This window comes from Garra rufa, unplaced genomic scaffold, assembly GCF_049309525.1.
Source record: "Garra rufa unplaced genomic scaffold, GarRuf1.0 hap1_unplaced_002, whole genome shotgun sequence".
NCBI lineage: Eukaryota > Metazoa > Chordata > Actinopteri > Cypriniformes > Cyprinidae > Garra > Garra rufa.
Window position 1 is genome coordinate 7947146 of NW_027394277.1, and position 27940 is coordinate 7975085.

The window sequence follows — 27940 nt, forward strand, 5'->3', positions numbered from 1 at the left end:
GGCATAAAAAATGTCCCACTATTTGTCTTCTTGAAAATTCTTTTTTCTTTTCATTTCTTTCTCTCCAAACATCTGTCATATTATTTTCTTGCATTAAAGCTTTTAATTCTTTTCTCCCTCTGTCAGTTTTAAAAACCATTCCTTCTGCCATGTCTTGTTTACTAAAAACTGTGTTAAAATCACCCATCATTATTATATCTCTATGTTTCTTAAGAACATTTCTTAAAACATTAAAGAACTCTTTCTTTGCCTTCTCCTCCCCCGGTGCATGTACATTTACTAAAATCAAATCTCTTTCTTCATATTTTGTTTTGACTACCATACATTTCCCCACGTTGTCCTTAAATATAATTGTGCTTACTTTAAAAATATCTTCCTTCATTAAAAATGCCACTCCTCTCCCCAGCCTTCCATCTCCATTATTATATAAAACCCCTCCATCCCATCTTTTTTTAAAATCATTCATTAAATCATCCCTCCAGTTTGTTTCCTGTAGTGCAATGATGTCTTCTCTCTTGCATTTTTCTTTAACTTTTTCAAATTTTTTAAAATCTAACAGCCCTCTTGCATTAAAAGTCACACAATTTAAAACCATTAAAAAAAGTGGTAAACATTTAAAAACCATCTTCTCAGTCCTCCTCCAAACCCATCAGTACTTCATATCGGTTCAAACATTTTACTCGTCCCTTTTTCATAATTGTTTTTCTTGCAACTTCCACATTTGGTGTTACCTTTAATGTCCGTCTTCTTGTTGGTTTCTCCACTCTGTCCTTTCCCATGTCCTCCATGTTTTCCTCTTCTTCACTGTCTGTTTCTTTGTTTTGCTTCTTTTCCACTTGTCTCTCTTTATCCACCTCATCCAGAAAATCTTTAAAAGTTGAAGTTATTTCCATTGGTGTCCATGTTAAAGTTCCTTGTAGTGTTTGTTGCTTGCTATTTTCCTCCTTTTGCTCGCCTTCTCTGTCCTTCTCGTTGTTTGTTTCTTTTTCCATTTCATGTTGCTGCAAACTCTCTGTTGCATTCTCTTTTTCAATATTTCCGTCATGCTTGCTGCTTCTTTCATGCATTTGCCCATCCACCTGGATTTCTGTACCTCCCTCCTCTTCCCCAAACCAACACTCACATCTGTCTAAGATCTTTCGGCATTCCGGGCACTTAACCGCAGTACAGTCCCGTGCGAAGTGCCCCCTCTCCTCACATTTGTGGCATTTAAAATCAGGGCAATCTTTCATTAGATGTTCCGGGCTCATGCACAACCGACAGGTCTTCACCTGGTGGCTATGCATCACCCGGAAATATTGCGGCCCTTCAGCTGTTTCCAGCTTTGTGCTGTAAGGGAGGGAGACAACTTCTCTTGGGAACCTCACTCTAACAAACCTTGTACCATCCTCAATGTTAGTGCCCGGATACAGCCTTCGTTTCATTTTTGACACGGGTAGAACACCCCATCCATTCAATTTTCCTAAAATTTCTTCATCATCCAGGTAGACAGGCAAATGCATGAAAGAAACAACATAGTCTCTGTTTTGAAGTTTTTTTACCTCACATACTGTCCCTTTTATTTTCAGTCCATCCATCAAAGCGTCACACATTTCTTCTTTTTCCAGAGTCAGTTCATATTCTTTGCTTTGTCTTGGTCGCACCGCTAAAATTTTTCCTCCTCCGATCTGTTCAGCCACAGCTTTGATAACGTCCACCCCTTTTGCGTCATTTGCCTCTTCCACATTAATAATCACCGTTGCTTCTTTCAAATACCTCCGTTTTTCCAAAACTCCTTTTCTTTCCAAATTAGGTCCAGCTCGTTGTCGTTGTCGTTTTTCCAGTCCAGTGTCATTGACCATTCCAGTTTCTCCCGCCAGTCCAGTATCGTTAACCATGCTTGTCTCTCCAGCCAGTCCAAAGTCGTTTGCCATAAATCCATCCATTGTTTATCAAAAAAAGAGAAAAAAAATACTAACCACCTTCCAGCCAGCAAACTGCTGCTGTCAGGTGGTTATAAAACTGACAAAAAAATAAAATAAAACACTAATTAAATGATGCAAAACAAACAAACAAAAAACACAAAATGGTGGAGAGCCTTTCTCTCCCTACTGCAGCCAAACCGTGTAAACAACTCACTAGCTCCCTCTAGTGCGCCAAAGGTGGTATGGCCGTAAGCGAGGGCTGCTCCAATAAGTGGGCCATTTAAAGATCAGCCTCCGTAAAAGCCAGCATATTATATAAATAGTGAAGAAAAGGCAAAAGCTTACAGCACCTGGTATTCCCAGGCGGTCTCCCATCCAAGTGTAACAATCGGCCTTATCAGCCGAGTTACAAGACTAAAATGGGGTCAGATTTAACTGTGAGAGATGACTAGTGGTTAAAAGAATGAGACATAAAAGAAGATTGGTTTAAATAGATTTGGTTTATTTACAAGGTTCACATAAAAGACTTTAAAACAACACGATAAAACGAGGTAAACGCTGTTAAAAGAATACAGTTCATTTGTCCATACCCTAAAAACAGTCCAAGAATCCCAGTGTGTTGATAAGTCCAATGTGAGTGTCCACCGGTGTATATACAATCCACAGAAAGTGTAATCCAAAGTTTGCAGGTGGTGAATGGAAAGGTGAGCTCTAAAATTAGCAACTCCTCAATCCAACAGTTTGGTGACTGTCCTTTGTTTGTCACGCTGCTCTCTTATACAGTTGTACTTCCTGCTTCCTGTCATGTGTCTAGTCACATGGCAGGCCAACCATCCATTTTTTAAAGACACACACTCACTTAAAATGTTAAGAGTAATAAAATGGCCTAAAAAACATGTAAAACACTTAAAACTCTATAATACATTTAAATGATTGTAATAAATAGAGCGGTAAAACACGTCTTTCTAAAAGCCAGCATATTATATAAATAGTGAAGAAAAGGCAAAAGCTTACAGCACCTGGTATTCCCAGGCGGTCTCCCATCCAAGTACTAAGCAGGCCCGACGCTGCTTAGCTTCCGAGATCAGACGAGATCGGGCGCTCTCAGCGCGGTATGGCCGTAAGCGAGGGCTGCTCCAAAAAGTGGGCCATTTAAAGATCAGCCTCCGTAAAAGCCAGCATATTATATAAATAGTGAAGAAAAGGCAAAAGCTTACAGCACCTGGTATTCCCAGGCGGTCTCCCATCCAAGTACTAAGCAGGCCCGACGCTGCTTAGCTTCCGAGATCAGACGAGATCGGGCGCTCTCAGCGCGGTATGGCCGTAAGCGAGGGCTGCTCCAAAAAGTGGGCTATTTAAAGATCAGCCTCCGTAAAAGCCAGCATATTATATAAATAGTGAAGAAAAGGCAAAAGCTTACAGCACCTGGTATTCCCAGGCGGTCTCCCATCCAAGTGTAACAATCGGCCTTATCAGCCGAGTTACAAGACTAAAATGGGGTCAGATTTAACTGTGAGAGATGACTAGTGGTTAAAAGAATGAGACATAAAAGAAGATTGGTTTAAATAGATTTGGTTTATTTACAAGGTTCACATAAAAGACTTTAAAACAACACGATAAAACGAGGTAAACGCTGTTAAAAGAATACAGTTCATTTGTCCATACCCTAAAAACAGTCCAAGAATCCCAGTGTGTTGATAAGTCCAATGTGAGTGTCCACCGGTGTATATACAATCCACAGAAAGTGTAATCCAAAGTTTGCAGGTGGTGAATGGAAAGGTGAGCTCTAAAATTAGCAACTCCTCAATCCAACAGTTTGGTGACTGTCCTTTGTTTGTCACGCTGCTCTCTTATACAGTTGTACTTCCTGCTTCCTGTCATGTGTCTAGTCACATGGCAGGCCAACCATCCATTTTTTAAAGACACACACTCACTTAAAATGTTAAGAGTAATAAAATGGCCTAAAAAACATGTAAAACACTTAAAACTCTATAATACATTTAAATGATTGTAATAAATAGAGCGGTAAAACACGTCTTTCTAAAAGCCAGCATATTATATAAATAGTGAAGAAAAGGCAAAAGCTTACAGCACCTGGTATTCCCAGGCGGTCTCCCATCCAAGTACTAAGCAGGCCCGACGCTGCTTAGCTTCCGAGATCAGACGAGATCGGGCGCTCTCAGCGCGGTATGGCCGTAAGCGAGGGCTGCTCCAAAAAGTGGGCCATTTAAAGATCAGCCTCCGTAAAAGCCAGCATATTATATAAATAGTGAAGAAAAGGCAAAAGCTTACAGCACCTGGTATTCCCAGGCGGTCTCCCATCCAAGTACTAAGCAGGCCCGACGCTGCTTAGCTTCCGAGATCAGACGAGATCGGGCGCTCTCAGCGCGGTATGGCCGTAAGCGAGGGCTGCTCCAAAAAGTGGGCTATTTAAAGATCAGCCTCCGTAAAAGCCAGCATATTATATAAATAGTGAAGAAAAGGCAAAAGCTTACAGCACCTGGTATTCCCAGGCGGTCTCCCATCCAAGTGTAACAATCGGCCTTATCAGCCGAGTTACAAGACTAAAATGGGGTCAGATTTAACTGTGAGAGATGACTAGTGGTTAAAAGAATGAGACATAAAAGAAGATTGGTTTAAATAGATTTGGTTTATTTACAAGGTTCACATAAAAGACTTTAAAACAACACGATAAAACGAGGTAAACGCTGTTAAAAGAATACAGTTCATTTGTCCATACCCTAAAAACAGTCCAAGAATCCCAGTGTGTTGATAAGTCCAATGTGAGTGTCCACCGGTGTATATACAATCCACAGAAAGTGTAATCCAAAGTTTGCAGGTGGTGAATGGAAAGGTGAGCTCTAAAATTAGCAACTCCTCAATCCAACAGTTTGGTGACTGTCCTTTGTTTGTCACGCTGCTCTCTTATACAGTTGTACTTCCTGCTTCCTGTCATGTGTCTAGTCACATGGCAGGCCAACCATCCATTTTTTAAAGACACACACTCACTTAAAATGTTAAGAGTAATAAAATGGCCTAAAAAACATGTAAAACACTTAAAACTCTATAATACATTTAAATGATTGTAATAAATAGAGCGGTAAAACACGTCTTTCTAAAAGCCAGCATATTATATAAATAGTGAAGAAAAGGCAAAAGCTTACAGCACCTGGTATTCCCAGGCGGTCTCCCATCCAAGTACTAAGCAGGCCCGACGCTGCTTAGCTTCCGAGATCAGACGAGATCGGGCGCTCTCAGCGCGGTATGGCCGTAAGCGAGGGCTGCTCCAAAAAGTGGGCCATTTAAAGATCAGCCTCCGTAAAAGCCAGCATATTATATAAATAGTGAAGAAAAGGCAAAAGCTTACAGCACCTGGTATTCCCAGGCGGTCTCCCATCCAAGTACTAAGCAGGCCCGACGCTGCTTAGCTTCCGAGATCAGACGAGATCGGGCGCTCTCAGCGCGGTATGGCCGTAAGCGAGGGCTGCTCCAAAAAGTGGGCTATTTAAAGATCAGCCTCCGTAAAAGCCAGCATATTATATAAATAGTGAAGAAAAGGCAAAAGCTTACAGCACCTGGTATTCCCAGGCGGTCTCCCATCCAAGTGTAACAATCGGCCTTATCAGCCGAGTTACAAGACTAAAATGGGGTCAGATTTAACTGTGAGAGATGACTAGTGGTTAAAAGAATGAGACATAAAAGAAGATTGGTTTAAATAGATTTGGTTTATTTACAAGGTTCACATAAAAGACTTTAAAACAACACGATAAAACGAGGTAAACGCTGTTAAAAGAATACAGTTCATTTGTCCATACCCTAAAAACAGTCCAAGAATCCCAGTGTGTTGATAAGTCCAATGTGAGTGTCCACCGGTGTATATACAATCCACAGAAAGTGTAATCCAAAGTTTGCAGGTGGTGAATGGAAAGGTGAGCTCTAAAATTAGCAACTCCTCAATCCAACAGTTTGGTGACTGTCCTTTGTTTGTCATGCTGCTCTCTTATACAGTTGTACTTCCTGCTTCCTGTCATGTGTCTAGTCACATGGCAGGCCAACCATCCATTTTTTAAAGACACACACTCACTTAAAATGTTAAGAGTAATAAAATGGCCTAAAAAACATGTAAAACACTTAAAACTCTATAATACATTTAAATGATTGTAATAAATAGAGCGGTAAAACACGTCTTTCTAAAAGCCAGCATATTATATAAATAGTGAAGAAAAGGCAAAAGCTTACAGCACCTGGTATTCCCAGGCGGTCTCCCATCCAAGTACTAAGCAGGCCCGACGCTGCTTAGCTTCCGAGATCAGACGAGATCGGGCGCTCTCAGCGCGGTATGGCCGTAAGCGAGGGCTGCTCCAAAAAGTGGGCCATTTAAAGATCAGCCTCCGTAAAAGCCAGCATATTATATAAATAGTGAAGAAAAGGCAAAAGCTTACAGCACCTGGTATTCCCAGGCGGTCTCCCATCCAAGTACTAAGCAGGCCCGACGCTGCTTAGCTTCCGAGATCAGACGAGATCGGGCGCTCTCAGCGCGGTATGGCCGTAAGCGAGGGCTGCTCCAAAAAGTGGGCTATTTAAAGATCAGCCTCCGTAAAAGCCAGCATATTATATAAATAGTGAAGAAAAGGCAAAAGCTTACAGCACCTGGTATTCCCAGGCGGTCTCCCATCCAAGTGTAACAATCGGCCTTATCAGCCGAGTTACAAGACTAAAATGGGGTCAGATTTAACTGTGAGAGATGACTAGTGGTTAAAAGAATGAGACATAAAAGAAGATTGGTTTAAATAGATTTGGTTTATTTACAAGGTTCACATAAAAGACTTTAAAACAACACGATAAAACGAGGTAAACGCTGTTAAAAGAATACAGTTCATTTGTCCATACCCTAAAAACAGTCCAAGAATCCCAGTGTGTTGATAAGTCCAATGTGAGTGTCCACCGGTGTATATACAATCCACAGAAAGTGTAATCCAAAGTTTGCAGGTGGTGAATGGAAAGGTGAGCTCTAAAATTAGCAACTCCTCAATCCAACAGTTTGGTGACTGTCCTTTGTTTGTCATGCTGCTCTCTTATACAGTTGTACTTCCTGCTTCCTGTCATGTGTCTAGTCACATGGCAGGCCAACCATCCATTTTTTAAAGACACACACTCACTTAAAATGTTAAGAGTAATAAAATGGCCTAAAAATCATGTAAAACACTTAAAACTCTATAATACATTTAAATGATTGTAATAAATAGAGCGGTAAAACACGTCTTTCTAAAAGCCAGCATATTATATAAATAGTGAAGAAAAGGCAAAAGCTTACAGCACCTGGTATTCCCAGGCGGTCTCCCATCCAAGTACTAAGCAGGCCCGACGCTGCTTAGCTTCCGAGATCAGACGAGATCGGGCGCTCTCAGCGCGGTATGGCCGTAAGCGAGGGCTGCTCCAAAAAGTGGGCCATTTAAAGATCAGCCTCCGTAAAAGCCAGCATATTATATAAATAGTGAAGAAAAGGCAAAAGCTTACAGCACCTGGTATTCCCAGGCGGTCTCCCATCCAAGTACTAAGCAGGCCCGACGCTGCTTAGCTTCCGAGATCAGACGAGATCGGGCGCTCTCAGCGCGGTATGGCCGTAAGCGAGGGCTGCTCCAAAAAGTGGGCTATTTAAAGATCAGCCTCCGTAAAAGCCAGCATATTATATAAATAGTGAAGAAAAGGCAAAAGCTTACAGCACCTGGTATTCCCAGGCGGTCTCCCATCCAAGTGTAACAATCGGCCTTATCAGCCGAGTTACAAGACTAAAATGGGGTCAGATTTAACTGTGAGAGATGACTAGTGGTTAAAAGAATGAGACATAAAAGAAGATTGGTTTAAATAGATTTGGTTTATTTACAAGGTTCACATAAAAGACTTTAAAACAACACGATAAAACGAGGTAAACGCTGTTAAAAGAATACAGTTCATTTGTCCATACCCTAAAAACAGTCCAAGAATCCCAGTGTGTTGATAAGTCCAATGTGAGTGTCCACCGGTGTATATACAATCCACAGAAAGTGTAATCCAAAGTTTGCAGGTGGTGAATGGAAAGGTGAGCTCTAAAATTAGCAACTCCTCAATCCAACAGTTTGGTGACTGTCCTTTGTTTGTCATGCTGCTCTCTTATACAGTTGTACTTCCTGCTTCCTGTCATGTGTCTAGTCACATGGCAGGCCAACCATCCATTTTTTAAAGACACACACTCACTTAAAATGTTAAGAGTAATAAAATGGCCTAAAAAACATGTAAAACACTTAAAACTCTATAATACATTTAAATGATTGTAATAAATAGAGCGGTAAAACACGTCTTTCTAAAAGCCAGCATATTATATAAATAGTGAAGAAAAGGCAAAAGCTTACAGCACCTGGTATTCCCAGGCGGTCTCCCATCCAAGTACTAAGCAGGCCCGACGCTGCTTAGCTTCCGAGATCAGACGAGATCGGGCGCTCTCAGCGCGGTATGGCCGTAAGCGAGGGCTGCTCCAAAAAGTGGGCCATTTAAAGATCAGCCTCCGTAAAAGCCAGCATATTATATAAATAGTGAAGAAAAGGCAAAAGCTTACAGCACCTGGTATTCCCAGGCGGTCTCCCATCCAAGTACTAAGCAGGCCCGACGCTGCTTAGCTTCCGAGATCAGACGAGATCGGGCGCTCTCAGCGCGGTATGGCCGTAAGCGAGGGCTGCTCCAAAAAGTGGGCTATTTAAAGATCAGCCTCCGTAAAAGCCAGCATATTATATAAATAGTGAAGAAAAGGCAAAAGCTTACAGCACCTGGTATTCCCAGGCGGTCTCCCATCCAAGTGTAACAATCGGCCTTATCAGCCGAGTTACAAGACTAAAATGGGGTCAGATTTAACTGTGAGAGATGACTAGTGGTTAAAAGAATGAGACATAAAAGAAGATTGGTTTAAATAGATTTGGTTTATTTACAAGGTTCACATAAAAGACTTTAAAACAACACGATAAAACGAGGTAAACGCTGTTAAAAGAATACAGTTCATTTGTCCATACCCTAAAAACAGTCCAAGAATCCCAGTGTGTTGATAAGTCCAATGTGAGTGTCCACCGGTGTATATACAATCCACAGAAAGTGTAATCCAAAGTTTGCAGGTGGTGAATGGAAAGGTGAGCTCTAAAATTAGCAACTCCTCAATCCAACAGTTTGGTGACTGTCCTTTGTTTGTCATGCTGCTCTCTTATACAGTTGTACTTCCTGCTTCCTGTCATGTGTCTAGTCACATGGCAGGCCAACCATCCATTTTTTAAAGACACACACTCACTTAAAATGTTAAGAGTAATAAAATGGCCTAAAAAACATGTAAAACACTTAAAACTCTATAATACATTTAAATGATTGTAATAAATAGAGCGGTAAAACACGTCTTTCTAAAAGCCAGCATATTATATAAATAGTGAAGAAAAGGCAAAAGCTTACAGCACCTGGTATTCCCAGGCGGTCTCCCATCCAAGTACTAAGCAGGCCCGACGCTGCTTAGCTTCCGAGATCAGACGAGATCGGGCGCTCTCAGCGCGGTATGGCCGTAAGCGAGGGCTGCTCCAAAAAGTGGGCCATTTAAAGATCAGCCTCCGTAAAAGCCAGCATATTATATAAATAGTGAAGAAAAGGCAAAAGCTTACAGCACCTGGTATTCCCAGGCGGTCTCCCATCCAAGTACTAAGCAGGCCCGACGCTGCTTAGCTTCCGAGATCAGACGAGATCGGGCGCTCTCAGCGCGGTATGGCCGTAAGCGAGGGCTGCTCCAAAAAGTGGGCTATTTAAAGATCAGCCTCCGTAAAAGCCAGCATATTATATAAATAGTGAAGAAAAGGCAAAAGCTTACAGCACCTGGTATTCCCAGGCGGTCTCCCATCCAAGTGTAACAATCGGCCTTATCAGCCGAGTTACAAGACTAAAATGGGGTCAGATTTAACTGTGAGAGATGACTAGTGGTTAAAAGAATGAGACATAAAAGAAGATTGGTTTAAATAGATTTGGTTTATTTACAAGGTTCACATAAAAGACTTTAAAACAACACGATAAAACGAGGTAAACGCTGTTAAAAGAATACAGTTCATTTGTCCATACCCTAAAAACAGTCCAAGAATCCCAGTGTGTTGATAAGTCCAATGTGAGTGTCCACCGGTGTATATACAATCCACAGAAAGTGTAATCCAAAGTTTGCAGGTGGTGAATGGAAAGGTGAGCTCTAAAATTAGCAACTCCTCAATCCAACAGTTTGGTGACTGTCCTTTGTTTGTCATGCTGCTCTCTTATACAGTTGTACTTCCTGCTTCCTGTCATGTGTCTAGTCACATGGCAGGCCAACCATCCATTTTTTAAAGACACACACTCACTTAAAATGTTAAGAGTAATAAAATGGCCTAAAAAACATGTAAAACACTTAAAACTCTATAATACATTTAAATGATTGTAATAAATAGAGCGGTAAAACACGTCTTTCTAAAAGCCAGCATATTATATAAATAGTGAAGAAAAGGCAAAAGCTTACAGCACCTGGTATTCCCAGGCGGTCTCCCATCCAAGTACTAAGCAGGCCCGACGCTGCTTAGCTTCCGAGATCAGACGAGATCGGGCGCTCTCAGCGCGGTATGGCCGTAAGCGAGGGCTGCTCCAAAAAGTGGGCCATTTAAAGATCAGCCTCCGTAAAAGCCAGCATATTATATAAATAGTGAAGAAAAGGCAAAAGCTTACAGCACCTGGTATTCCCAGGCGGTCTCCCATCCAAGTACTAAGCAGGCCCGACGCTGCTTAGCTTCCGAGATCAGACGAGATCGGGCGCTCTCAGCGCGGTATGGCCGTAAGCGAGGGCTGCTCCAAAAAGTGGGCTATTTAAAGATCAGCCTCCGTAAAAGCCAGCATATTATATAAATAGTGAAGAAAAGGCAAAAGCTTACAGCACCTGGTATTCCCAGGCGGTCTCCCATCCAAGTGTAACAATCGGCCTTATCAGCCGAGTTACAAGACTAAAATGGGGTCAGATTTAACTGTGAGAGATGACTAGTGGTTAAAAGAATGAGACATAAAAGAAGATTGGTTTAAATAGATTTGGTTTATTTACAAGGTTCACATAAAAGACTTTAAAACAACACGATAAAACGAGGTAAACGCTGTTAAAAGAATACAGTTCATTTGTCCATACCCTAAAAACAGTCCAAGAATCCCAGTGTGTTGATAAGTCCAATGTGAGTGTCCACCGGTGTATATACAATCCACAGAAAGTGTAATCCAAAGTTTGCAGGTGGTGAATGGAAAGGTGAGCTCTAAAATTAGCAACTCCTCAATCCAACAGTTTGGTGACTGTCCTTTGTTTGTCATGCTGCTCTCTTATACAGTTGTACTTCCTGCTTCCTGTCATGTGTCTAGTCACATGGCAGGCCAACCATCCATTTTTTAAAGACACACACTCACTTAAAATGTTAAGAGTAATAAAATGGCCTAAAAAACATGTAAAACACTTAAAACTCTATAATACATTTAAATGATTGTAATAAATAGAGCGGTAAAACACGTCTTTCTAAAAGCCAGCATATTATATAAATAGTGAAGAAAAGGCAAAAGCTTACAGCACCTGGTATTCCCAGGCGGTCTCCCATCCAAGTACTAAGCAGGCCCGACGCTGCTTAGCTTCCGAGATCAGACGAGATCGGGCGCTCTCAGCGCGGTATGGCCGTAAGCGAGGGCTGCTCCAAAAAGTGGGCCATTTAAAGATCAGCCTCCGTAAAAGCCAGCATATTATATAAATAGTGAAGAAAAGGCAAAAGCTTACAGCACCTGGTATTCCCAGGCGGTCTCCCATCCAAGTACTAAGCAGGCCCGACGCTGCTTAGCTTCCGAGATCAGACGAGATCGGGCGCTCTCAGCGCGGTATGGCCGTAAGCGAGGGCTGCTCCAAAAAGTGGGCTATTTAAAGATCAGCCTCCGTAAAAGCCAGCATATTATATAAATAGTGAAGAAAAGGCAAAAGCTTACAGCACCTGGTATTCCCAGGCGGTCTCCCATCCAAGTGTAACAATCGGCCTTATCAGCCGAGTTACAAGACTAAAATGGGGTCAGATTTAACTGTGAGAGATGACTAGTGGTTAAAAGAATGAGACATAAAAGAAGATTGGTTTAAATAGATTTGGTTTATTTACAAGGTTCACATAAAAGACTTTAAAACAACACGATAAAACGAGGTAAACGCTGTTAAAAGAATACAGTTCATTTGTCCATACCCTAAAAACAGTCCAAGAATCCCAGTGTGTTGATAAGTCCAATGTGAGTGTCCACCGGTGTATATACAATCCACAGAAAGTGTAATCCAAAGTTTGCAGGTGGTGAATGGAAAGGTGAGCTCTAAAATTAGCAACTCCTCAATCCAACAGTTTGGTGACTGTCCTTTGTTTGTCATGCTGCTCTCTTATACAGTTGTACTTCCTGCTTCCTGTCATGTGTCTAGTCACATGGCAGGCCAACCATCCATTTTTTAAAGACACACACTCACTTAAAATGTTAAGAGTAATAAAATGGCCTAAAAAACATGTAAAACACTTAAAACTCTATAATACATTTAAATGATTGTAATAAATAGAGCGGTAAAACACGTCTTTCTAAAAGCCAGCATATTATATAAATAGTGAAGAAAAGGCAAAAGCTTACAGCACCTGGTATTCCCAGGCGGTCTCCCATCCAAGTACTAAGCAGGCCCGACGCTGCTTAGCTTCCGAGATCAGACGAGATCGGGCGCTCTCAGCGCGGTATGGCCGTAAGCGAGGGCTGCTCCAAAAAGTGGGCCATTTAAAGATCAGCCTCCGTAAAAGCCAGCATATTATATAAATAGTGAAGAAAAGGCAAAAGCTTACAGCACCTGGTATTCCCAGGCGGTCTCCCATCCAAGTACTAAGCAGGCCCGACGCTGCTTAGCTTCCGAGATCAGACGAGATCGGGCGCTCTCAGCGCGGTATGGCCGTAAGCGAGGGCTGCTCCAAAAAGTGGGCTATTTAAAGATCAGCCTCCGTAAAAGCCAGCATATTATATAAATAGTGAAGAAAAGGCAAAAGCTTACAGCACCTGGTATTCCCAGGCGGTCTCCCATCCAAGTGTAACAATCGGCCTTATCAGCCGAGTTACAAGACTAAAATGGGGTCAGATTTAACTGTGAGAGATGACTAGTGGTTAAAAGAATGAGACATAAAAGAAGATTGGTTTAAATAGATTTGGTTTATTTACAAGGTTCACATAAAAGACTTTAAAACAACACGATAAAACGAGGTAAACGCTGTTAAAAGAATACAGTTCATTTGTCCATACCCTAAAAACAGTCCAAGAATCCCAGTGTGTTGATAAGTCCAATGTGAGTGTCCACCGGTGTATATACAATCCACAGAAAGTGTAATCCAAAGTTTGCAGGTGGTGAATGGAAAGGTGAGCTCTAAAATTAGCAACTCCTCAATCCAACAGTTTGGTGACTGTCCTTTGTTTGTCATGCTGCTCTCTTATACAGTTGTACTTCCTGCTTCCTGTCATGTGTCTAGTCACATGGCAGGCCAACCATCCATTTTTTAAAGACACACACTCACTTAAAATGTTAAGAGTAATAAAATGGCCTAAAAAACATGTAAAACACTTAAAACTCTATAATACATTTAAATGATTGTAATAAATAGAGCGGTAAAACACGTCTTTCTAAAAGCCAGCATATTATATAAATAGTGAAGAAAAGGCAAAAGCTTACAGCACCTGGTATTCCCAGGCGGTCTCCCATCCAAGTACTAAGCAGGCCCGACGCTGCTTAGCTTCCGAGATCAGACGAGATCGGGCGCTCTCAGCGCGGTATGGCCGTAAGCGAGGGCTGCTCCAAAAAGTGGGCCATTTAAAGATCAGCCTCCGTAAAAGCCAGCATATTATATAAATAGTGAAGAAAAGGCAGAAGCTTACAGCACCTGGTATTCCCAGGCGGTCTCCCATCCAAGTACTAAGCAGGCCCGACGCTGCTTAGCTTCCGAGATCAGACGAGATCGGGCGCTCTCAGCGCGGTATGGCCGTAAGCGAGGGCTGCTCCAAAAAGTGGGCTATTTAAAGATCAGCCTCCGTAAAAGCCAGCATATTATATAAATAGTGAAGAAAAGGCAAAAGCTTACAGCACCTGGTATTCCCAGGCGGTCTCCCATCCAAGTGTAACAATCGGCCTTATCAGCCGAGTTACAAGACTAAAATGGGGTCAGATTTAACTGTGAGAGATGACTAGTGGTTAAAAGAATGAGACATAAAAGAAGATTGGTTTAAATAGATTTGGTTTATTTACAAGGTTCACATAAAAGACTTTAAAACAACACGATAAAACGAGGTAAACGCTGTTAAAAGAATACAGTTCATTTGTCCATACCCTAAAAACAGTCCAAGAATCCCAGTGTGTTGATAAGTCCAATGTGAGTGTCCACCGGTGTATATACAATCCACAGAAAGTGTAATCCAAAGTTTGCAGGTGGTGAATGGAAAGGTGAGCTCTAAAATTAGCAACTCCTCAATCCAACAGTTTGGTGACTGTCCTTTGTTTGTCATGCTGCTCTCTTATACAGTTGTACTTCCTGCTTCCTGTCATGTGTCTAGTCACATGGCAGGCCAACCATCCATTTTTTAAAGACACACACTCACTTAAAATGTTAAGAGTAATAAAATGGCCTAAAAAACATGTAAAACACTTAAAACTCTATAATACATTTAAATGATTGTAATAAATAGAGCGGTAAAACACGTCTTTCTAAAAGCCAGCATATTATATAAATAGTGAAGAAAAGGCAAAAGCTTACAGCACCTGGTATTCCCAGGCGGTCTCCCATCCAAGTACTAAGCAGGCCCGACGCTGCTTAGCTTCCGAGATCAGACGAGATCGGGCGCTCTCAGCGCGGTATGGCCGTAAGCGAGGGCTGCTCCAAAAAGTGGGCCATTTAAAGATCAGCCTCCGTAAAAGCCAGCATATTATATAAATAGTGAAGAAAAGGCAAAAGCTTACAGCACCTGGTATTCCCAGGCGGTCTCCCATCCAAGTGTAACAATCGGCCTTATCAGCCGAGTTACAAGACTAAAATGGGGTCAGATTTAACTGTGAGAGATGACTAGTGGTTAAAAGAATGAGACATAAAAGAAGATTGGTTTAAATAGATTTGGTTTATTTACAAGGTTCACATAAAAGACTTTAAAACAACACGATAAAACGAGGTAAACGCTGTTAAAAGAATACAGTTCATTTGTCCATACCCTAAAAACAGTCCAAGAATCCCAGTGTGTTGATAAGTCCAATGTGAGTGTCCACCGGTGTATATACAATCCACAGAAAGTGTAATCCAAAGTTTGCAGGTGGTGATTGGAAAGGTGAGCTCTAAAATTAGCAACTCCTCAATCCAACAGTTTGGTGACTGTCCTTTGTTTGTCATGCTGCTCTCTTATACAGTTGTACTTCCTGCTTCCTGTCATGTGTCTAGTCACATGGCAGGCCAACCATCCATTTTTTAAAGACACACACTCACTTAAAATGTTAAGAGTAATAAAATGGCCTAAAAAACATGTAAAACACTTAAAACTCTATAATACATTTAAATGATTGTAATAAATAGAGCGGTAAAACACGTCTTTCTAAAAGCCAGCATATTATATAAATAGTGAAGAAAAGGCAAAAGCTTACAGCACCTGGTATTCCCAGGCGGTCTCCCATCCAAGTACTAAGCAGGCCCGACGCTGCTTAGCTTCCGAGATCAGACGAGATCGGGCGCTCTCAGCGCGGTATGGCCGTAAGCGAGGGCTGCTCCAAAAAGTGGGCCATTTAAAGATCAGCCTCCGTAAAAGCCAGCATATTATATAAATAGTGAAGAAAAGGCAAAAGCTTACAGCACCTGGTATTCCCAGGCGGTCTCCCATCCAAGTACTAAGCAGGCCCGACGCTGCTTAGCTTCCGAGATCAGACGAGATCGGGCGCTCTCAGCGCGGTATGGCCGTAAGCGAGGGCTGCTCCAAAAAGTGGGCTATTTAAAGATCAGCCTCCGTAAAAGCCAGCATATTATATAAATAGTGAAGAAAAGGCAAAAGCTTACAGCACCTGGTATTCCCAGGCGGTCTCCCATCCAAGTGTAACAATCGGCCTTATCAGCCGAGTTACAAGACTAAAATGGGGTCAGATTTAACTGTGAGAGATGACTAGTGGTTAAAAGAATGAGACATAAAAGAAGATTGGTTTAAATAGATTTGGTTTATTTACAAGGTTCACATAAAAGACTTTAAAACAACACGATAAAACGAGGTAAACGCTGTTAAAAGAATACAGTTAATTTGTCCATACCCTAAAAACAGTCCAAGAATCCCAGTGTGTTGATAAGTCCAATGTGAGTGTCCACCGGTGTATATACAATCCACAGAAAGTGTAATCCAAAGTTTGCAGGTGGTGAATGGAAAGGTGAGCTCTAAAATTAGCAACTCCTCAATCCAACAGTTTGGTGACTGTCCTTTGTTTGTCATGCTGCTCTCTTATACAGTTGTACTTCCTGCTTCCTGTCATGTGTCTAGTCACATGGCAGGCCAACCATCCATTTTTTAAAGACACACACTCACTTAAAATGTTAAGAGTAATAAAATGGCCTAAAAAACATGTAAAACACTTAAAACTCTATAATACATTTAAATGATTGTAATAAATAGAGCGGTAAAACACGTCTTTCTAAAAGCCAGCATATTATATAAATAGTGAAGAAAAGGCAAATGCTTACAGCACCTGGTATTCCCAGGCGGTCTCCCATCCAAGTACTAAGCAGGCCCGACGCTGCTTAGCTTCCGAGATCAGACGAGATCTGGCGCTCTCAACACGGTATGGCCGTAAGCGAGGGCTGCTCCAAAAAGTGGGCTATTTAAAGATCAGCCTCCGTAAAAGCCAGCATATTATATAAATAGTGAAGAAAAGGCAAAAGCTTACAGCACCTGGTATTCCCAGGCGGTCTCCCATAAAAGTGTAACAATCGGCCTTATCAGCCGAGTTACAAGACTAAAATGGGATCAGATTTAACTGTGAGAGATGACTAGTGGTTAAAAGAATGAGACATAAAAGAAGATTGGTTTAAATAGATTTGGTTTATTTACAAGGTTCACATAAAAGACTTTAAAACAACACGATAAAACGAGGTAAACGCTGTTAAAAGAATACAGTTCATTTGTCCATACCCTAAAAACAGTCCAAGAATCCCAGTGTGTTGATAAGTCCAATGTGAGTGTCCACCGGTGTATATACAATCCACAGAAAGTGTAATCCAAAGTTTGCAGGTGGTGAATGGAAAGGTGAGCTCTAAAATTAGCAACTCCTCAATCCAACAGTTTGGTGACTGTCCTTTGTTTGTCATGCTGCTCTCTTATACAGTTGTACTTCCTGCTTCCTGTCATGTGTCTAGTCACATGGCAGGCCAACCATCCATTTTTTAAAGACACACACTCACTTAAAATGTTAAGAGTAATAAAATGGCCTAAAAAACATGTAAAACACTTAAAACTCTATAATACATTTAAATGATTGTAATAAATAGAGCGGTAAAACACGTCTTTCTAAAAGCCAGCATATTATATAAATAGTGAAGAAAAGGCAAAAGCTTACAGCACCTGGTATTCCCAGGCGGTCTCCCATCCAAGTACTAAGCAGGCCCGACGCTGCTTAGCTTCCGAGATCAGACGAGATCGGGCGCTCTCAGCGCGGTATGGCCGTAAGCGAGGGCTGCTCCAAAAAGTGGGCTATTTAAAGATCAGCCTCCGTAAAAGCCAGCATATTATATAAATAGTGAAGAAAAGGCAAAAGCTTACAGCACCTGGTATTCCCAGGCGGTCTCCCATCCAAGTGTAACAATCGGCCTTATCAGCCGAGTTACAAGACTAAAATGGGGTCAGATTTAACTGTGAGAGATGACTAGTGGTTAAAAGAATGAGACATAAAAGAAGATTGGTTTAAATAGATTTGGTTTATTTACAAGGTTCACATAAAAGACTTTAAAACAACACGATAAAACGAGGTAAACGCTGTTAAAAGAATACAGTTAATTTGTCCATACCCTAAAAACAGTCCAAGAATCCCAGTGTGTTGATAAGTCCAATGTGAGTGTCCACCGGTGTATATACAATCCACAGAAAGTGTAATCCAAAGTTTGCAGGTGGTGAATGGAAAGGTGAGCTCTAAAATTAGCAACTCCTCAATCCAACAGTTTGGTGACTGTCCTTTGTTTGTCATGCTGCTCTCTTATACAGTTGTACTTCCTGCTTCCTGTCATGTGTCTAGTCACATGGCAGGCCAACCATCCATTTTTTAAAGACACACACTCACTTAAAATGTTAAGAGTAATAAAATGGCCTAAAAAACATGTAAAACACTTAAAACTCTATAATACATTTAAATGATTGTAATAAATAGAGCGGTAAAACACGTCTTTCTAAAAGCCAGCATATTATATAAATAGTGAAGAAAAGGCAAAAGCTTACAGCACCTGGTATTCCCAGGTGGTCTCCCATCCAAGTACTAAGCAGGCCCGACGCTGCTTAGCTTCCGAGATCAGACGAGATCGGGCGCTCTCAGCGCGGTATGGCCGTAAGCGAGGGCTGCTCCAAAAAGTGGGCCATTTAAAGATCAGCCTCCGTAAAAGCCAGCATATTATATAAATAGTGAAGAAAAGGCAAAAGCTTACAGCACCTGGTATTCCCAGGCGGTCTCCCATCCAAGTACTAAGCAGGCCCGACGCTGCTTAGCTTCCGAGATCAGACGAGATCGGTCGCTCTCAACGCTGTATGGCCGTAAGCGAGGGCTGCTCCAAAAAGTGGGCTATTTAAAGATCAGCCTCCGTAAAAGCCAGCATATTATATAAATAGTGAAGAAAAGGCAAAAGCTTACAGCACCTGGTATTCCCAGGCGGTCTCCCATAAAAGTGTAACAATCGGCCTTATCAGCCGAGTTACAAGACTAAAATGGGATCAGATTTAACTGTGAGAGATGACTAGTGGTTAAAAGAATGAGACATAAAAGAAGATTGGTTTAAATAGATTTGGTTTATTTACAAGGTTCACATAAAAGACTTTAAAACAACACGATAAAACGAGGTAAACGCTGTTAAAAGAATACAGTTCATTTGTCCATACCCTAAAAACAGTCCAAGAATCCCAGTGTGTTGATAAGTCCAATGTGAGTGTCCACCGGTGTATATACAATCCACAGAAAGTGTAATCCAAAGTTTGCAGGTGGTGAATGGAAAGGTGAGCTCTAAAATTAGCAACTCCTCAATCCAACAGTTTGGTGACTGTCCTTTGTTTGTCATGCTGCTCTCTTATACAGTTGTACTTCCTGCTTCCTGTCATGTGTCTAGTCACATGGCAGGCCAACCATCCATTTTTTAAAGACACACACTCACTTAAAATGTTAAGAGTAATAAAATGGCCTAAAAAACATGTAAAACACTTAAAACTCTATAATACATTTAAATGATTGTAATAAATAGAGCGGTAAAACACGTCTTTCTAAAAGCCAGCATATTATATAAATAGTGAAGAAAAGGCAAAAGCTTACAGCACCTGGTATTCCCAGGCGGTCTCCCATCCAAGTACTAAGCAGGCCCGACGCTGCTTAGCTTCCGAGATCAGACGAGATCGGGCGCTCTCAGCGCGGTATGGCCGTAAGCGAGGGCTGCTCCAAAAAGTGGGCTATTTAAAGATCAGCCTCCGTAAAAGCCAGCATATTATATAAATAGTGAAGAAAAGGCAAAAGCTTACAGCACCTGGTATTCCCAGGCGGTCTCCCATCCAAGTGTAACAATCGGCCTTATCAGCCGAGTTACAAGACTAAAATGGGGTCAGATTTAACTGTGAGAGATGACTAGTGGTTAAAAGAATGAGACATAAAAGAAAATTGGTTTAAATAGATTTGGTTTATTTACAAGGTTCACATAAAAGACTTTAAAACAACACGATAAAACGAGGTAAACGCTGTTAAAAGAATACAGTTCATTTGTCCATACCCTAAAAACAGTCCAAGAATCCCAGTGTGTTGATAAGTCCAATGTGAGTGTCCACCGGTGTATATACAATCCACAGAAAGTGTAATCCAAAGTTTGCAGGTGGTGATTGGAAAGGTGAGCTCTAAAATTAGCAACTCCTCAATCCAACAGTTTGGTGACTGTCCTTTGTTTGTCATGCTGCTCTCTTATACAGTTGTACTTCCTGCTTCCTGTCATGTGTCTAGTCACATGGCAGGCCAACCATCCATTTTTTAAAGACACACACTCACTTAAAATGTTAAGAGTAATAAAATGGCCTAAAAAACATGTAAAACACTTAAAACTCTATAATACATTTAAATGATTGTAATAAATAGAGCGGTAAAACACGTCTTTCTAAAAGCCAGCATATTATATAAATAGTGAAGAAAAGGCAAAAGCTTACAGCACCTGGTATTCCCAGGCGGTCTCCCATCCAAGTACTAAGCAGGCCCGACGCTGCTTAGCTTCCGAGATCAGACGAGATCGGGCGCTCTCAGCGCAGTATGGCCGTAAGCGAGGGCTGCTCCAAAAAGTGGGCCATTTAAAGATCAGCCTCCGTAAAAGCCAGCATATTATATAAATAGTGAAGAAAAGGCAAAAGCTTACAGCACCTGGTATTCCCAGGCGGTCTCCCATCCAAGTACTAAGCAGGCCCGACGCTGCTTAGCTTCCGAGATCAGACGAGATCAGGCGCTCTCAGCGCGGTATGGCCGTAAGCGAGGGCTGCTCCAAAAAGTGGGCTATTTAAAGATCAGCCTCCGTAAAAGCCAGCATATTATATAAATAGTGAAGAAAAGGCAAAAGCTTACAGCACCTGGTATTCCCAGGCGGTCTCCCATCCAAGTGTAACAATCGGCCTTATCAGCCGAGTTACAAGACTAAAATGGGGTCAGATTTAACTGTGAGAGATGACTAGTGGTTAAAAGAATGAGACATAAAAGAAGATTGGTTTAAATAGATTTGGTTTATTTACAAGGTTCACATAAAAGACTTTAAAACAACACGATAAAACGAGGTAAACGCTGTTAAAAGAATACAGTTCATTTGTCCATACCCTAAAAACAGTCCAAGAATCCCAGTGTGTTGATAAGTCCAATGTGAGTGTCCACCGGTGTATATACAATCCACAGAAAGTGTAATCCAAAGTTTGCAGGTGGTGAATGGAAAGGTGAGCTCTAAAATTAGCAACTCCTCAATCCAACAGTTTGGTGACTGTCCTTTGTTTGTCATGCTGCTCTCTTATACAGTTGTACTTCCTGCTTCCTGTCATGTGTCTAGTCACATGGCAGGCCAACCATCCATTTTTTAAAGACACACACTCACTTAAAATGTTAAGAGTAATAAAATGGCCTAAAAAACATGTAAAACACTTAAAACTCTATAATACATTTAAATGATTGTAATAAATAGAGCGGTAAAACACGTCTTTCTAAAAGCCAGCATATTATATAAATAGTGAAGAAAAGGCAAAAGCTTACAGCACCTGGTATTCCCAGGCGGTCTCCCATCCAAGTACTAAGCAGGCCCGACGCTGCTTAGCTTCCGAGATCAGACGAGATCGGGCGCTCTCAGCGCGGTATGGCCGTAAGCGAGGGCTGCTTCAAAAAGTGGGCTATTTAAAGATCAGCCTCCGTAAAAGCCAGCATATTATATAAATAGTGAAGAAAAGGCAAAAGCTTACAGCACCTGGTATTCCCAGGCGGTCTCCCATCCAAGTGTAACAATCGGCCTTATCAGCCGAGTTACAAGACTAAAATGGGGTCAGATTTAACTGTGAGAGATGACTAGTGGTTAAAAGAATGAGACATAAAAGAAGATTGGTTTAAATAGATTTGGTTTATTTACAAGGTTCACATAAAAGACTTTAAAACAACACGATAAAACGAGGTAAACGCTGTTAAAAGAATACAGTTAATTTGTCCATACCCTAAAAACAGTCCAAGAATCCCAGTGTGTTGATAAGTCCAATGTGAGTGTCCACCGGTGTATATACAATCCACAGAAAGTGTAATCCAAAGTTTGCAGGTGGTGAATGGAAAGGTGAGCTCTAAAATTAGCAACTCCTCAATCCAACAGTTTGGTGACTGTCCTTTGTTTGTCATGCTGCTCTCTTATACAGTTGTACTTCCTGCTTCCTGTCATGTGTCTAGTCACATGGCAGGCCAACCATCCATTTTTTAAAGACACACACTCACTTAAAATGTTAAGAGTAATAAAATGGCCTAAAAAACATGTAAAACACTTAAAACTCTATAATACATTTAAATGATTGTAATAAATAGAGCGGTAAAACACGTCTTTCTAAAAGCCAGCATATTATATAAATAGTGAAGAAAAGGCAAATGCTTACAGCACCTGGTATTCCCAGGCGGTCTCCCATCCAAGTACTAAGCAGGCCCGACGCTGCTTAGCTTCCGAGATCAGACGAGATCTGGCGCTCTCAACGCGGTATGGCCGTAAGCGAGGGCTGCTCCAAAAAGTGGGCTATTTAAAGATCAGCCTCCGTAAAAGCCAGCATATTATATAAATAGTGAAGAAAAGGCAAAAGCTTACAGCACCTGGTATTCCCAGGCGGTCTCCCATAAAAGTGTAACAATCGGCCTTATCAGCCGAGTTACAAGACTAAAATGGGATCAGATTTAACTGTGAGAGATGACTAGTGGTTAAAAGAATGAGACATAAAAGAAGATTGGTTTAAATAGATTTGGTTTATTTACAAGGTTCACATAAAAGACTTTAAAACAACACGATAAAACGAGGTAAACGCTGTTAAAAGAATACAGTTCATTTGTCCATACCCTAAAAACAGTCCAAGAATCCCAGTGTGTTGATAAGTCCAATGTGAGTGTCCACCGGTGTATATACAATCCACAGAAAGTGTAATCCAAAGTTTGCAGGTGGTGAATGGAAAGGTGAGCTCTAAAATTAGCAACTCCTCAATCCAACAGTTTGGTGACTGTCCTTTGTTTGTCATGCTGCTCTCTTATACAGTTGTACTTCCTGCTTCCTGTCATGTGTCTAGTCACATGGCAGGCCAACCATCCATTTTTTAAAGACACACACTCACTTAAAATGTTAAGAGTAATAAAATGGCCTAAAAAACATGTAAAACACTTAAAACTCTATAATACATTTAAATGATTGTAATAAATAGAGCGGTAAAACACGTCTTTCTAAAAGCCAGCATATTATATAAATAGTGAAGAAAAGGCAAAAGCTTACAGCACCTGGTATTCCCAGGCGGTCTCCCATCCAAGTACTAAGCAGGCCCGACGCTGCTTAGCTTCCGAGATCAGACGAGATCGGGCGCTCTCAGCGCGGTATGGCCGTAAGCGAGGGCTGCTCCAAAAAGTGGGCTATTTAAAGATCAGCCTCCGTAAAAGCCAGCATATTATATAAATAGTGAAGAAAAGGCAAAAGCTTACAGCACCTGGTATTCCCAGGCGGTCTCCCATCCAAGTGTAACAATCGGCCTTATCAGCCGAGTTACAAGACTAAAATGGGGTCAGATTTAACTGTGAGAGATGACTAGTGGTTAAAAGAATGAGACATAAAAGAAGATTGGTTTAAATAGATTTGGTTTATTTACAAGGTTCACATAAAAGACTTTAAAACAACACGATAAAACGAGGTAAACGCTGTTAAAAGAATACAGTTAATTTGTCCATACCCTAAAAACAGTCCAAGAATCCCAGTGTGTTGATAAGTCCAATGTGAGTGTCCACCGGTGTATATACAATCCACAGAAAGTGTAATCCAAAGTTTGCAGGTGGTGAATGGAAAGGTGAGCTCTAAAATTAGCAACTCCTCAATCCAACAGTTTGGTGACTGTCCTTTGTTTGTCATGCTGCTCTCTTATACAGTTGTACTTCCTGCTTCCTGTCATGTGTCTAGTCACATGGCAGGCCAACCATCCATTTTTTAAAGACACACACTCACTTAAAATGTTAAGAGTAATAAAATGGCCTAAAAAACATGTAAAACACTTAAAACTCTATAATACATTTAAATGATTGTAATAAATAGAGCGGTAAAACACGTCTTTCTAAAAGCCAGCATATTATATAAATAGTGAAGAAAAGGCAAAAGCTTACAGCACCTGGTATTCCCAGGCGGTCTCCCATCCAAGTACTAAGCAGGCCCGACGCTGCTTAGCTTCCGAGATCAGACGAGATCGGGCGCTCTCAGCGCGGTATGGCCGTAAGCGAGGGCTGCTCCAAAAAGTGGGCCATTTAAAGATCAGCCTCCGTAAAAGCCAGCATATTATATAAATAGTGAAGAAAAGGCAAAAGCTTACAGCACCTGGTATTCCCAGGCGGTCTCCCATCCAAGTACTAAGCAGGCCCGACGCTGCTTAGCTTCCGAGATCAGACGAGATCGGGCGCTCTCAGCGCGGTATGGCCGTAAGCGAGGGCTGCTCCAAAAAGTGGGCTATTTAAAGATCAGCCTCCGTAAAAGCCAGCATATTATATAAATAGTGAAGAAAAGGCAAAAGCTTACAGCACCTGGTATTCCCAGGCGGTCTCCCATCCAAGTGTAACAATCGGCCTTATCAGCCGAGTTACAAGACTAAAATGGGGTCAGATTTAACTGTGAGAGATGACTAGTGGTTAAAAGAATGAGACATAAAAGAAGATTGGTTTAAATAGATTTGGTTTATTTACAAGGTTCACATAAAAGACTTTAAAACAACACGATAAAACGAGGTAAACGCTGTTAAAAGAATACAGTTAATTTGTCCATACCCTAAAAACAGTCCAAGAATCCCAGTGTGTTGATAAGTCCAATGTGAGTGTCCACCGGTGTATATACAATCCACAGAAAGTGTAATCCAAAGTTTGCAGGTGGTGAATGGAAAGGTGAGCTCTAAAATTAGCAACTCCTCAATCCAACAGTTTGGTGACTGTCCTTTGTTTGTCATGCTGCTCTCTTATACAGTTGTACTTCCTGCTTCCTGTCATGTGTCTAGTCACATGGCAGGCCAACCATCCATTTTTTAAAGACACACACTCACTTAAAATGTTAAGAGTAATAAAATGGCCTAAAAAACATGTAAAACACTTAAAACTCTATAATACATTTAAATGATTGTAATAAATAGAGCGGTAAAACACGTCTTTCTAAAAGCCAGCATATTATATAAATAGTGAAGAAAAGGCAAATGCTTACAGCACCTGGTATTCCCAGGCGGTCTCCCATCCAAGTACTAAGCAGGCCCGACGCTGCTTAGCTTCCGAGATCAGACGAGATCTGGCGCTCTCAACGCGGTATGGCCGTAAGCGAGGGCTGCTCCAAAAAGTGGGCTATTTAAAGATCAGCCTCCGTAAAAGCCAGCATATTATATAAATAGTGAAGAAAAGGCAAAAGCTTACAGCACCTGGTATTCCCAGGCGGTCTCCCATAAAAGTGTAACAATCGGCCTTATCAGCCGAGTTACAAGACTAAAATGGGATCAGATTTAACTGTGAGAGATGACTAGTGGTTAAAAGAATGAGACATAAAAGAAGATTGGTTTAAATAGATTTGGTTTATTTACAAGGTTCACATAAAAGACTTTAAAACAACACGATAAAACGAGGTAAACGCTGTTAAAAGAATACAGTTCATTTGTCCATACCCTAAAAACAGTCCAAGAATCCCAGTGTGTTGATAAGTCCAATGTGAGTGTCCACCGGTGTATATACAATCCACAGAAAGTGTAATCCAAAGTTTGCAGGTGGTGAATGGAAAGGTGAGCTCTAAAATTAGCAACTCCTCAATCCAACAGTTTGGTGACTGTCCTTTGTTTGTCATGCTGCTCTCTTATACAGTTGTACTTCCTGCTTCCTGTCATGTGTCTAGTCACATGGCAGGCCAACCATCCATTTTTTAAAGACACACACTCACTTAAAATGTTAAGAGTAATAAAATGGCCTAAAAAACATGTAAAACACTTAAAACTCTATAATACATTTAAATGATTGTAATAAATAGAGCGGTAAAACACGTCTTTCTAAAAGCCAGCATATTATATAAATAGTGAAGAAAAGGCAAAAGCTTACAGCACCTGGTATTCCCAGGCGGTCTCCCATCCAAGTACTAAGCAGGCCCGACGCTGCTTAGCTTCCGAGATCAGACGAGATCGGGCGCTCTCAGCGCGGTATGGCCGTAAGCGAGGGCTGCTCCAAAAAGTGGGCTATTTAAAGATCAGCCTCCGTAAAAGCCAGCATATTATATAAATAGTGAAGAAAAGGCAAAAGCTTACAGCACCTGGTATTCCCAGGCGGTCTCCCATCCAAGTGTAACAATCGGCCTTATCAGCCGAGTTACAAGACTAAAATGGGGTCAGATTTAACTGTGAGAGATGACTAGTGGTTAAAAGAATGAGACATAAAAGAAGATTGGTTTAAATAGATTTGGTTTATTTACAAGGTTCACATAAAAGACTTTAAAACAACACGATAAAACGAGGTAAACGCTGTTAAAAGAATACAGTTAATTTGTCCATACCCTAAAAACAGTCCAAGAATCCCAGTGTGTTGATAAGTCCAATGTGAGTGTCCACCGGTGTATATACAATCCACAGAAAGTGTAATCCAAAGTTTGCAGGTGGTGAATGGAAAGGTGAGCTCTAAAATTAGCAACTCCTCAATCCAACAGTTTGGTGACTGTCCTTTGTTTGTCATGCTGCTCTCTTATACAGTTGTACTTCCTGCTTCCTGTCATGTGTCTAGTCACATGGCAGGCCAACCATCCATTTTTTAAAGACACACACTCACTTAAAATGTTAAGAGTAATAAAATGGCCTAAAAAACATGTAAAACACTTAAAACTCTATAATACATTTAAATGATTGTAATAAATAGAGCGGTAAAACACGTCTTTCTAAAAGCCAGCATATTATATAAATAGTGAAGAAAAGGCAAAAGCTTACAGCACCTGGTATTCCCAGGCGGTCTCCCATCCAAGTACTAAGCAGGCCCGACGCTGCTTAGCTTCCGAGATCAGACGAGATCGGGCGCTCTCAGCGCGGTATGGCCGTAAGCGAGGGCTGCTCCAAAAAGTGGGCCATTTAAAGATCAGCCTCCGTAAAAGCCAGCATATTATATAAATAGTGAAGAAAAGGCAAAAGCTTACAGCACCTGGTATTCCCAGGCGGTCTCCCATCCAAGTACTAAGCAGGCCCGACGCTGCTTAGCTTCCGAGATCAGACGAGATCGGGCGCTCTCAGCGCGGTATGGCCGTAAGCGAGGGCTGCTCCAAAAAGTGGGCTATTTAAAGATCAGCCTCCGTAAAAGCCAGCATATTATATAAATAGTGAAGAAAAGGCAAAAGCTTACAGCACCTGGTATTCCCAGGCGGTCTCCCATCCAAGTGTAACAATCGGCCTTATCAGCCGAGTTACAAGACTAAAATGGGGTCAGATTTAACTGTGAGAGATGACTAGTGGTTAAAAGAATGAGACATAAAAGAAGATTGGTTTAAATAGATTTGGTTTATTTACAAGGTTCACATAAAAGACTTTAAAACAACACGATAAAACGAGGTAAACGCTGTTAAAAGAATACAGTTAATTTGTCCATACCCTAAAAACAGTCCAAGAATCCCAGTGTGTTGATAAGTCCAATGTGAGTGTCCACCGGTGTATATACAATCCACAGAAAGTGTAATCCAAAGTTTGCAGGTGGTGAATGGAAAGGTGAGCTCTAAAATTAGCAACTCCTCAATCCAACAGTTTGGTGACTGTCCTTTGTTTGTCATGCTGCTCTCTTATACAGTTGTACTTCCTGCTTCCTGTCATGTGTCTAGTCACATGGCAGGCCAACCATCCATTTTTTAAAGACACACACTCACTTAAAATGTTAAGAGTAATAAAATGGCCTAAAAAACATGTAAAACACTTAAAACTCTATAATACATTTAAATGATTGTAATAAATAGAGCGGTAAAACACGTCTTTCTAAAAGCCAGCATATTATATAA

At 41.2% G+C, this 27940-nt stretch overlaps 41 non-coding genes across 41 annotated transcripts; all 41 read right to left on the bottom strand.

Moving 5' to 3' along the window:
* Positions 1-2911: 2911 nt before the first annotated feature.
* Positions 2912-3030, bottom strand: LOC141305742 (5S ribosomal RNA). Its single transcript, XR_012344706.1, has one exon. It is a non-coding gene; the product is annotated as a 5S ribosomal RNA (ribosomal RNA).
* An 84-nt stretch (positions 3031-3114) lies between these two features.
* Positions 3115-3233, bottom strand: LOC141305743 (5S ribosomal RNA). The gene has a single exon (XR_012344707.1). It is a non-coding gene; the product is annotated as a 5S ribosomal RNA (ribosomal RNA).
* A 753-nt stretch (positions 3234-3986) lies between these two features.
* LOC141305744 (5S ribosomal RNA) lies at positions 3987-4105 on the bottom strand. The gene has a single exon (XR_012344708.1). It is a non-coding gene; the product is annotated as a 5S ribosomal RNA (ribosomal RNA).
* An 84-nt stretch (positions 4106-4189) lies between these two features.
* Positions 4190-4308, bottom strand: LOC141305745 (5S ribosomal RNA). The gene has a single exon (XR_012344709.1). It is a non-coding gene; the product is annotated as a 5S ribosomal RNA (ribosomal RNA).
* A 753-nt stretch (positions 4309-5061) lies between these two features.
* LOC141305748 (5S ribosomal RNA) lies at positions 5062-5180 on the bottom strand. Its single transcript, XR_012344711.1, has one exon. It is a non-coding gene; the product is annotated as a 5S ribosomal RNA (ribosomal RNA).
* Positions 5181-5264: 84 nt separating this feature from the next.
* Positions 5265-5383, bottom strand: LOC141305749 (5S ribosomal RNA). The gene has a single exon (XR_012344712.1). It is a non-coding gene; the product is annotated as a 5S ribosomal RNA (ribosomal RNA).
* Positions 5384-6136: 753 nt separating this feature from the next.
* Positions 6137-6255, bottom strand: LOC141305750 (5S ribosomal RNA). The gene has a single exon (XR_012344713.1). It is a non-coding gene; the product is annotated as a 5S ribosomal RNA (ribosomal RNA).
* Positions 6256-6339: 84 nt separating this feature from the next.
* Positions 6340-6458, bottom strand: LOC141305751 (5S ribosomal RNA). Its single transcript, XR_012344714.1, has one exon. It is a non-coding gene; the product is annotated as a 5S ribosomal RNA (ribosomal RNA).
* A 753-nt stretch (positions 6459-7211) lies between these two features.
* Positions 7212-7330, bottom strand: LOC141305752 (5S ribosomal RNA). The gene has a single exon (XR_012344716.1). It is a non-coding gene; the product is annotated as a 5S ribosomal RNA (ribosomal RNA).
* Positions 7331-7414: 84 nt separating this feature from the next.
* Positions 7415-7533, bottom strand: LOC141305754 (5S ribosomal RNA). The gene has a single exon (XR_012344718.1). It is a non-coding gene; the product is annotated as a 5S ribosomal RNA (ribosomal RNA).
* Positions 7534-8286: 753 nt separating this feature from the next.
* Positions 8287-8405, bottom strand: LOC141305755 (5S ribosomal RNA). The gene has a single exon (XR_012344719.1). It is a non-coding gene; the product is annotated as a 5S ribosomal RNA (ribosomal RNA).
* An 84-nt stretch (positions 8406-8489) lies between these two features.
* On the bottom strand, positions 8490-8608 carry LOC141305756 (5S ribosomal RNA). Its single transcript, XR_012344720.1, has one exon. It is a non-coding gene; the product is annotated as a 5S ribosomal RNA (ribosomal RNA).
* A 753-nt stretch (positions 8609-9361) lies between these two features.
* Positions 9362-9480, bottom strand: LOC141305758 (5S ribosomal RNA). The gene has a single exon (XR_012344721.1). It is a non-coding gene; the product is annotated as a 5S ribosomal RNA (ribosomal RNA).
* An 84-nt stretch (positions 9481-9564) lies between these two features.
* Positions 9565-9683, bottom strand: LOC141305759 (5S ribosomal RNA). The gene has a single exon (XR_012344722.1). It is a non-coding gene; the product is annotated as a 5S ribosomal RNA (ribosomal RNA).
* Positions 9684-10436: 753 nt separating this feature from the next.
* Positions 10437-10555, bottom strand: LOC141305761 (5S ribosomal RNA). Its single transcript, XR_012344724.1, has one exon. It is a non-coding gene; the product is annotated as a 5S ribosomal RNA (ribosomal RNA).
* Positions 10556-10639: 84 nt separating this feature from the next.
* Positions 10640-10758, bottom strand: LOC141305762 (5S ribosomal RNA). The gene has a single exon (XR_012344725.1). It is a non-coding gene; the product is annotated as a 5S ribosomal RNA (ribosomal RNA).
* A 753-nt stretch (positions 10759-11511) lies between these two features.
* Positions 11512-11630, bottom strand: LOC141305763 (5S ribosomal RNA). The gene has a single exon (XR_012344727.1). It is a non-coding gene; the product is annotated as a 5S ribosomal RNA (ribosomal RNA).
* Positions 11631-11714: 84 nt separating this feature from the next.
* Positions 11715-11833, bottom strand: LOC141305764 (5S ribosomal RNA). The gene has a single exon (XR_012344728.1). It is a non-coding gene; the product is annotated as a 5S ribosomal RNA (ribosomal RNA).
* A 753-nt stretch (positions 11834-12586) lies between these two features.
* LOC141305765 (5S ribosomal RNA) lies at positions 12587-12705 on the bottom strand. The gene has a single exon (XR_012344729.1). It is a non-coding gene; the product is annotated as a 5S ribosomal RNA (ribosomal RNA).
* Positions 12706-12789: 84 nt separating this feature from the next.
* LOC141305766 (5S ribosomal RNA) lies at positions 12790-12908 on the bottom strand. Its single transcript, XR_012344730.1, has one exon. It is a non-coding gene; the product is annotated as a 5S ribosomal RNA (ribosomal RNA).
* Positions 12909-13661: 753 nt separating this feature from the next.
* LOC141305767 (5S ribosomal RNA) lies at positions 13662-13780 on the bottom strand. The gene has a single exon (XR_012344731.1). It is a non-coding gene; the product is annotated as a 5S ribosomal RNA (ribosomal RNA).
* An 84-nt stretch (positions 13781-13864) lies between these two features.
* Positions 13865-13983, bottom strand: LOC141305769 (5S ribosomal RNA). Its single transcript, XR_012344732.1, has one exon. It is a non-coding gene; the product is annotated as a 5S ribosomal RNA (ribosomal RNA).
* A 753-nt stretch (positions 13984-14736) lies between these two features.
* Positions 14737-14855, bottom strand: LOC141305770 (5S ribosomal RNA). Its single transcript, XR_012344733.1, has one exon. It is a non-coding gene; the product is annotated as a 5S ribosomal RNA (ribosomal RNA).
* Positions 14856-15608: 753 nt separating this feature from the next.
* LOC141305771 (5S ribosomal RNA) lies at positions 15609-15727 on the bottom strand. The gene has a single exon (XR_012344734.1). It is a non-coding gene; the product is annotated as a 5S ribosomal RNA (ribosomal RNA).
* An 84-nt stretch (positions 15728-15811) lies between these two features.
* LOC141305773 (5S ribosomal RNA) lies at positions 15812-15930 on the bottom strand. Its single transcript, XR_012344736.1, has one exon. It is a non-coding gene; the product is annotated as a 5S ribosomal RNA (ribosomal RNA).
* Positions 15931-16683: 753 nt separating this feature from the next.
* On the bottom strand, positions 16684-16802 carry LOC141307663 (5S ribosomal RNA). The gene has a single exon (XR_012346613.1). It is a non-coding gene; the product is annotated as a 5S ribosomal RNA (ribosomal RNA).
* Positions 16803-17555: 753 nt separating this feature from the next.
* Positions 17556-17674, bottom strand: LOC141305774 (5S ribosomal RNA). The gene has a single exon (XR_012344738.1). It is a non-coding gene; the product is annotated as a 5S ribosomal RNA (ribosomal RNA).
* A 753-nt stretch (positions 17675-18427) lies between these two features.
* Positions 18428-18546, bottom strand: LOC141305582 (5S ribosomal RNA). Its single transcript, XR_012344546.1, has one exon. It is a non-coding gene; the product is annotated as a 5S ribosomal RNA (ribosomal RNA).
* Positions 18547-18630: 84 nt separating this feature from the next.
* LOC141307722 (5S ribosomal RNA) lies at positions 18631-18749 on the bottom strand. Its single transcript, XR_012346672.1, has one exon. It is a non-coding gene; the product is annotated as a 5S ribosomal RNA (ribosomal RNA).
* Positions 18750-19502: 753 nt separating this feature from the next.
* On the bottom strand, positions 19503-19621 carry LOC141305775 (5S ribosomal RNA). The gene has a single exon (XR_012344739.1). It is a non-coding gene; the product is annotated as a 5S ribosomal RNA (ribosomal RNA).
* Positions 19622-20374: 753 nt separating this feature from the next.
* Positions 20375-20493, bottom strand: LOC141307042 (5S ribosomal RNA). The gene has a single exon (XR_012345997.1). It is a non-coding gene; the product is annotated as a 5S ribosomal RNA (ribosomal RNA).
* An 84-nt stretch (positions 20494-20577) lies between these two features.
* On the bottom strand, positions 20578-20696 carry LOC141307021 (5S ribosomal RNA). The gene has a single exon (XR_012345976.1). It is a non-coding gene; the product is annotated as a 5S ribosomal RNA (ribosomal RNA).
* A 753-nt stretch (positions 20697-21449) lies between these two features.
* LOC141305776 (5S ribosomal RNA) lies at positions 21450-21568 on the bottom strand. The gene has a single exon (XR_012344740.1). It is a non-coding gene; the product is annotated as a 5S ribosomal RNA (ribosomal RNA).
* Positions 21569-22321: 753 nt separating this feature from the next.
* On the bottom strand, positions 22322-22440 carry LOC141307560 (5S ribosomal RNA). Its single transcript, XR_012346513.1, has one exon. It is a non-coding gene; the product is annotated as a 5S ribosomal RNA (ribosomal RNA).
* Positions 22441-23193: 753 nt separating this feature from the next.
* On the bottom strand, positions 23194-23312 carry LOC141305777 (5S ribosomal RNA). The gene has a single exon (XR_012344741.1). It is a non-coding gene; the product is annotated as a 5S ribosomal RNA (ribosomal RNA).
* Positions 23313-24065: 753 nt separating this feature from the next.
* On the bottom strand, positions 24066-24184 carry LOC141305778 (5S ribosomal RNA). The gene has a single exon (XR_012344742.1). It is a non-coding gene; the product is annotated as a 5S ribosomal RNA (ribosomal RNA).
* Positions 24185-24268: 84 nt separating this feature from the next.
* Positions 24269-24387, bottom strand: LOC141305780 (5S ribosomal RNA). The gene has a single exon (XR_012344743.1). It is a non-coding gene; the product is annotated as a 5S ribosomal RNA (ribosomal RNA).
* A 753-nt stretch (positions 24388-25140) lies between these two features.
* On the bottom strand, positions 25141-25259 carry LOC141307562 (5S ribosomal RNA). The gene has a single exon (XR_012346514.1). It is a non-coding gene; the product is annotated as a 5S ribosomal RNA (ribosomal RNA).
* A 753-nt stretch (positions 25260-26012) lies between these two features.
* Positions 26013-26131, bottom strand: LOC141305781 (5S ribosomal RNA). The gene has a single exon (XR_012344744.1). It is a non-coding gene; the product is annotated as a 5S ribosomal RNA (ribosomal RNA).
* Positions 26132-26884: 753 nt separating this feature from the next.
* On the bottom strand, positions 26885-27003 carry LOC141305782 (5S ribosomal RNA). Its single transcript, XR_012344745.1, has one exon. It is a non-coding gene; the product is annotated as a 5S ribosomal RNA (ribosomal RNA).
* Positions 27004-27087: 84 nt separating this feature from the next.
* On the bottom strand, positions 27088-27206 carry LOC141305783 (5S ribosomal RNA). Its single transcript, XR_012344746.1, has one exon. It is a non-coding gene; the product is annotated as a 5S ribosomal RNA (ribosomal RNA).
* Between the last annotated feature and the right edge of the window lie 734 nt (positions 27207-27940).